The sequence below is a fragment of the Chrysochloris asiatica genome, unplaced genomic scaffold, assembly GCF_000296735.1.
Source record: "Chrysochloris asiatica unplaced genomic scaffold, ChrAsi1.0 scaffold00130, whole genome shotgun sequence".
In the NCBI taxonomy this organism is placed as follows: domain Eukaryota; kingdom Metazoa; phylum Chordata; class Mammalia; order Afrosoricida; family Chrysochloridae; genus Chrysochloris; species Chrysochloris asiatica.
This window is the reverse complement of record NW_006408648.1, coordinates 7,187,982-7,196,301: the sequence shown is the minus strand read 5'-3', so window position 1 is coordinate 7,196,301 and position 8,320 is coordinate 7,187,982.

Genomic DNA, 8,320 nt, shown 5'->3' with positions numbered 1-8,320 from the left:
ACCACAGTGTCTATATCGGAGACAGTGATCTCCATATGTTACACTAAGGGTGTACATAATTATCGGGAACAGTGTTTCCCATAATTTTCTTCATGCAATGACATCTTCAAAGCTTGAAGATAGTTAGTATCTAACATGTATTCCCACTTCCCTGTAATTCTCTTTTAGTTTTAGCTGCAGAAATATTTTATGGTGGTCGTTAAGCATTTGGTGGGTAAATTCAAACAACTGTAGAGTAAAATGACTTCCTTCAGGATTTCTTTCTTTTTTTTTTTTAACCTAATGTGGGTGTTTTGTTATATTTGTGGTCTTGTATAGCAGGATAGTAGCATACATGTATAATGTTTTGCTGTTGACAAATTTAACCTTTCCCCTGTTTACATATATATCTCCTATAAGCTTAGTTCAGACAAGTTTGAATACAGAATTGACCTTTTGGCCTAAAGCAGGAACTTGTCTAGGAAATTTAGTGGGGAGAGTGTGTGTGCAATGAGTGAAGATTGGACGGTGGTGAAGCTTACACAAGGGTCTTTGATCATGTCTACCTACCCCTTAGTACATGGTGGTTGTGAGTTAAATGTAGGTTTGAAGAAATCAGTTTGAGACTGCGTGAGTAAGGACTTTATTTTCTAGTTCTCCACCATGTGGGTGAGACAGATAATCAGCTGTTTATTATAGAGCAGTTCAAAACTGCCACATGAGAAAAGGTCCAATGGGTCTCTGAAGGTTCTGAGAGCCACTTCCCCCAGTTAAAATTGATTCTAGATTATTACAGCCTCACTGAATTGCTTCACTACTCACTCACTGTTTAGTCTTCATAGTGGATTTTCTTGGATGTTTAGTGTAGCCAAATGAAAAGGTCAAAGCTGAGGCGCCTGGATTTCTGGGTATTATGCGTATATACTATAATGAAAGCTCAGTGACTTAGTACATAAGAATAATCGTGGGCAGTACATTTTACAGCAGTCAGTTTCCTCAAAAAAAAAAACACCCTTTTCTGTATACCTGAATGAAATGTGTATCTGAATAGTGGTAACCTGCTAGTTTTTCTGCTAAAGATGTTAAGTAGATTTTGAAGGTAAAGGATAAATTGAGTGAGCTGTTCACTAGTCTAGGACTTGTGTGACCTTTGTTGTCCCATGTTTGTTCTTTGAATGTTCTAGAACTTTTAGCTGGCTAAACAGAACTTACTAGACTTGCCAGACTACTACTCAGTTATATCTTTGTAAACAAGTGGCATGCCCTTGAAATTGTATACCAGCTGGTATGTGCAACAATGTGGAGAATTCCTTATCTGACTTTAATAAAATGCTTAAATACGGAGTTGTATTGAGATACTGCATATTTTTCATATTAAGTCTTCAAAATCCAACATACTTACGTATCAATTGGGATTAGCCATGCTTCATGTATCAGTAGCCATTACACAATTTAACCTCACTCCTACTAGTGTCACACAACATTATTCTTTGTAGTTGCAGGAATTGCATCCACTAGAATTGAAAACCCTATAATTGCATCATCATGTATGTCCCAGTTATTCCTGTAAGAATTAACTATATACATACCCTCGAAGGGAAACAAGACTAACTAAACTTATATCGTACAGGAGAATGTGCCTATGTGAAGGAAGGTGATAGGCTAGGAGGCAGCCCTGAAATACTAAAACACATCTGGTTATCTAGCTATAAGATAATTCACTTGAAATTCAATATACCAGATACTAGTATCTTCCTTGTCTCTGTCAATGGGTTTTCCTTTAAACTGCCTAATGCTTCATCCATCTCAGATAAACTGTCAAGTTGGCTAATGCCTTTTTTTTTTGGAGACTATTCACATGCAGAAGGGTCTATATTGAAAAGTAAAGTTTCCTCTTAGTCCCAACTTTCCCTTCCTCTGGATACCCACAATAAACCACAATTAGATTTCTTTTGTGTGCTAACAGTTGTCTAAGCAGAAGTGAGAATATCCATGAGACTTCATAAGCATACATGAGGTAAGAAGGTTACACAACATAAACCCACTAACCTATCCCTCTCCAACTCTAATGATTGTCACACATACCATTAAGTCAGATTGACAGTTTCCTACAAGAAACTTGAGAGGCAAATATGTTGAAAGTAAATATATATATATATATATATATATACACACACACACACACACACCTGGAAAACTAGTATAAGATTGGAGTGAATATACAGGTACAGTTCCAAGATAGTGTAATACTAGAGGTAAGGGACATTTCATAATGATAATAGGGATACTCTATCTGGAGGTAATAGCTAAATGAATGGGAGAAATGATTTTGCCTTCATAATAGATTTTATCCCTTGTCTTAAAAGTTGACACCAAAAACTGGACAGAAAATAAGGACAAAAAGACTTAAACATTATCAGCTACCTTAACCCAGTCATTTAAGTAACCCTGTCTACGGTTTCCGAGGAGCAACTGGTGGGTCAAACCACTGACCTTGTAGTTCAAACTGATACTGCAGTCTAGTGCTGTTCTCCTGCAGCACCACACCAAGACTCAAGTTTCAGTAAGTTTAAAATAATTGAAATACAGTGAATTATCTGACCATGGGAAATGGTCTTCACAAACACCATAATTCAAGTGCATCAATTCTTTTTCTGCCTTTCTTTTTCATTGTCCCGCTTTCACATTCATATGAGGTGATTTAGAATATATCAATGTATTCAATTCTGAAATGCCTATTAGAAACCCAAGAGAAATGAACACATCTTTGTAAAAATTTATACATGAATAGCTTTTTTTTAAAGTTTTTATTATGAATTGGGGTATACATGGAAGAAAACCGTTTTACACTCATCGTATTTTGTTTCATTGAAATGATTACAATCCCCTCCATGCATCATCATTCAACAGTATTTGCTTCTATTCCCTCTGGGGTTCTTTGGGGGTTTTTTTGTTGTTGGATGTACACAAAAAATACTAAGAAATAATGTAATTATTTAAACCAAAGAGCACATTCTGCAAGCCTGTCTCCTGACTGATAGCACAAAACCACGAGTCTTGAGTCTTCACCTGTGCTATCTCTCCATGGCAGCATTGCTGCCTTCATTCCATCTCTGGTGTTACTGCTCTTCTGGATAGGGTCCCACATTCTGCTCATGCTCTTCTACCTTGATGGTCCTAGGGTCCTCTGTTCCTGGACTGTAAGATTAACTACTACCCCCTTTATGTTACAAAACTACCTTTGCAGTTGTTATAATCACAATTAGTCATGATGACAATTACAATTAGTCATGATGACAATCACAATTAGTCATGATAACAATTATTCACTATTGATAGGAATTACTATTGAATCATAAGAATCTTATCCCCATCTCCTTTCACCAGACCCATCTAGACAAGATGAATTCAATGGGGATTCTACTTCCCCACACACACTCCGATACAGAACTCCCTTTTGAGAATTTGTAAGCCAGTCACTTTGTGCCTTTATAGCAACCCCTATTGTGGTGCTGTGGGTTAATGTGCCAGATTGCAAAGTCAGTGGTTCAAGCTCACCAGTTGCTCCTTGGAAACCCTATACAGGGTTGCTATGGGTTGGAATCAACTCAATGGCACTTAACATCAATCCTATATGGAATCCTGGTATGGCACTGTGAGTTAATGTGCCAGACTGCAAAGCTGTTGGAACTGCAAAGATGGTGGTTCAAGCTCATCAGCTGCTCCTTGGAAACCCTATACAGGGTCACTATGGGTCGGAACCGACTCGAAGGCACTTAACATCAACCCTGTATGTAGGGGGGGATAGGAGTGATTCTTGATGTGAAGACTCCTTCCCTCTCCATTGGTATTTTGAGCTACTACATCCATAAGTATAGGTCAAATTCATCAAATTGCAGCAATTTACACTTGTTTCCTTTATCAAAAATCCTCCTCTAGTCTGATCATCAAGCCATTGAAGCTAGGTCAAATGGGTCCCCAGATCAATAGCATTCTTTTTTTTTTAAGTTTTTATTGTAAGGTTTACATGGGAGAATATGAGCTTTACACTCATCCTGTTGGATTTCATTTCATTGCAATGATTACAGTCCCCTCCAGGCATCATCAAATAACCAAAGGCTACACCACACTGGCCTGCCACCAAGCCACCAGCACACAGCCCTTCTCCCTCCCTGAGGCCAGTGTCCCCAGCCGCTCCATCTGTCCACATCATCGTTTCTGCCTCCATCCCTGGCTTGTGTCACTGCCTTTCGGGGTAGGGTCCCACTCTCTGTTCTCACTTGATGGTCCCAGTGACCTCTGCTCCTGGGCTGCAAAATCAACCACTCCTTTTGTCAAAAAAACATCTGCCTCTATATTTCCTACCCTCACAGTCAGTCCTGATGGCAATTATTCACTATTGTACTACAAGAGGCTTATCCTCATTTCCTTTTTATTTTTTTAATTTAAGGTTTTTATTGTGGATTGAATGAAATTTTACAGGGCATATCATCAGTTTTACATTCAACAAATCATACACCTTGTTCCATTACAATGATTATAATCCCCTCCATGTACCATCAGTTAACAGTATTTCTCTCTATCCACTTTAGCTTTTTAAAAAACAAACAAAAAAACCCACTCAGGCATATATAATAATTTGCATCTCCAAAGGGCACATTCTGCAAGTCTGCCTCCTGGCCACCAGCTCTCAGTCCTTCTCTTCTTAGTCCATGAATCTAGAGTCCTCAGCTGCTCCCCCTCTCCATGCCCCCATCTCTGCCTCCATCTCTGGCGCTGCTGCTTCTCTGGATAAGGTCCCGCATTCTGCTTGTGTGTTCCTCTCTTGTTGGTCCTAGAGTCCTCTGTTTCCGGATTGTAAGATTAACTACTCCCCTGTTTTTGTTACAAAACTTCTACCTTTACAATTGTGACCATCGCGATTAGTCATGAGAACAATTATTCAACATTGAATCTTACGAATCTTATACCTATCTCTTTTCACCAGACCCATCTAGACACGGCTATTCAGTGGGGAATCTTTCTTTCCTCGCATACAGCCCCTCTTCCTCCCTGGGTCCTGATCCTCATTTCCTTTTGCCAGCCCAGTCCTAACAGATTGGAAATCATTCAGTGGTGATTCTACCTTCCCCCACCCCATTTGGAACTAGGCGATTAGGCTCTCTCTTGGAAGCTTGTAAGCCAGTCACTTCTTGCCTTTATACCCACCCACCCCCACCCCCCATTTTGGGTAGCCAATGTTTAAGTTGCCCAATTAGCACTATTCTTAATAGTTAAAAATGAAAACAACCCAAAGGTCCATCATCTAATGGATGGATAAAATGCAATGCGTTATTGATCATGATAGTTAATGGCTTTGTGTCAACTTGACTGGACCACGATTCCCAGTAGTTTGAGAGCTGAGATGTAGTTATTCCCATGGTGATGAATCCTACTACAGGCATAGTTAACTCTATGATGAGTGGCTATGAACAACCAACCAATTGGCTGTTTCCTTAGGGGTGTGGCCTGCTGCCATTATAGTGGACATGCAGGCAAAGCTTGCTCTCTCTTCTGCTGGGGACATAGGACTCTACAATTGTGAGTAATTTCTTTGATAGAAACTTCTCTTTACACATACATGTTTCACTGGTTTTGCTTCTCTAGAAAAGCTAGCCTAAAAATATATTCTGTAACATAGATAAACTTGAAATCATTTGCTAAGTGAAAGGAATCACAAAAGATTATATTAGGTAAGTCGTTGTTGAGTGCCATTGAGTTGGTTCCAACTCATATTGACCCTATATGGGGGTTCCGAGATCTAAAAACTTCAGGGAGCAGAAAGCCCTATCTTTCTCCTACAGAGTGACTGGTGGGCTCCAACTGAGGACCTTATGGTTCACAGTCCAGTACTTATTGTATGGAGCCACTGCGTTCCCAATATATGGTATGGTTCCACTTGTATGAAATGTCCAGAATAGAGAACTCTATTAAGACAGAAAGTAGACTGTTGATTGCCAGGGGCAGGAGGAGGTGGGAATGAGCATTTATTGCTAAATAGGTACAGCATTTGTTTGGGACAGTGAAAAAGTTTTAGAGATAATTGCATAATATTCTGAATTTCACTAAATTGTACACCTAAAAATGATTAAATTGGCAAATTTTATGTTACATATATTTTACCACAATAAAAAATTTAAAACTAAAGTTATTGTTAAGTGCCGTTAAGTTAGTTCCAACTCATGTCACCCTGTATAGTGTCTGAGAGATACAGCTGATGGGTTTGAACCACTGGCCTTGCGGTTAGCAGTCTAGTACTTGTCAAACTTCTTTATATTGTTATGTTTTATTTAATAAAGCGGTAAAGTATAAATGCATGCACACCATAGTTTTGTTTATATACTTAAAAATCTTGAATGATTCATATCAATACAAATGAAAACTATATAATCAAACCAGGGCTCTAAACTGGTTCAGTCTGGTTTACTCCCCTGCTGATAATTTATATTTCCACCCCAGATATATTGAGTGATTCTATGGGCAAAATTTTGAATGCCACTGGAAATATCAAAAGAAGATGGAAGGAATACACAGTCACTGTATAAAAATAATTGGTTGATGTTCATTCATTTCAAGAGATACCATCTGATCAAGAACTGATGGTGCTAAAAGCATTGGTGAAAAACAAGGCTTCAGGAAGTGATGGAACACAATTGAAATCTTTCAATAAATTAATGCAGCACAGGAGGCATCTACTCATCTAGCCAAGAAATTTGTAAGACAGCTACCTGGCCAACTGATTGGAAGAGATCCATATTTGTGCCCATTCCAAAGAAAGGTGACTCAATGTAATGCAGAAATTATCAAATAAGTAATTAAAATTTTGCTGAAGATAATTCAAAAATAGTTGCAGCAGTTACATCAGCAGGGAGTTGCCAGATATTCAAGTAGGAATGAGAAGAGGACATGGAACTAGGAATATCATTGAGGATGGCAAATAGATCTTGGCTGACAGTAGAAAATACCAGAAAGATGTTTACTTATCCCATTACTGACTATGCAATGGCATTTGAGTATGTGGATCTTAAACTATGGATAACATTGTAAAGAATGGATATTCTAAAACATTTCCTTGTGCTTCTGAGGTACCATTACTTAGACCAAGAGATAGTTGTCCAACCAGAACAAGCGGACACCGAATAGTTTAAAATCAAGAAAGGTGTGCACCAGGGTTATATTCTTTTATCATGCTTATTCAATCTCTATGCTGAGCCAATAATTCAAGTAGCTAGATTAAATGAAGAAGATTGTAGCATAAGGATTGAAGGAAAACTCATTAACAACTTGCAATATGCAGATGATACAACCTTGCTTGATGAAAGCGAAGAGGACTTAAAATACTTACAGATGAAGATCAAAAACCACAGCCTTCAGTATGGATGGCACCTCAATGTGGAAAAGGAAGGAAAAATCCTCGCCACTGGACCAATAAATATGACAAATGGAGAAAAATTGAAGTTGTCAAAGACTTCATTTTACTTGGATCCACCATCAACACTCATGGAAGCAGCAGTCAAGAAATCTAGTGTCGTATTTGCATGTCAATCACCTGCACAAGATCTCTTTAAAGTATTTAAGAACAAAGATGTCAGTTTGAGAACTAAGATGTACCTTACCCTGGTATTTTCAATAGCCTTTATATGCATGTGAAAGTGGGACAATGAATAAGGAAGACAGGGAAGAATTGATGCATTTGAATTATGATGTGGGTGAAGAATATTGAAAGTACCATGGACTACCAGAAGAACAAACAAATCTGCCTTGGAAGACATACAGCCCAAATGTTCCTTAGATGTGAGGATGGTAAGACTTTGTCTCTTGTACTTTGGACATGTTGTCAGGAGGGATCAGTCCCTGGAGAAGGACATCATGCTCGGTAAAGTAGAGGGTCAGAGAAAAAGGGGACGTGCCCCAATAAGATGGAACGACACAGTGGCATCAACAATGGGCTCAAACATAATAATAATTCTGAAGATGGTGCAGGATTGAGTCGTTTTTTGTTCTGTTGTACATAGGGTTGCTATGAGTTGACTTGTCACTGATCCTCTATTTTACCAGGGACTGGCCCCTCTGCACTTCTTCAAAGACAGATTTGTTTGCTCTGGCAGTCTGCAGTACTTTCAATGTTCTTTGACAACACCATAATATAAGCACATCAATTCTACCATCTTATTCATTCTCCAGCTTTTACATGTATATGAGGTGATTGAAAATACCATGACTTGGATTTTCAGCCAAGTAGTAGATAGGTATATAGGGAGGACAACAATACTAGTAAGGTATGTTGTTGTGAGGTGCTGTC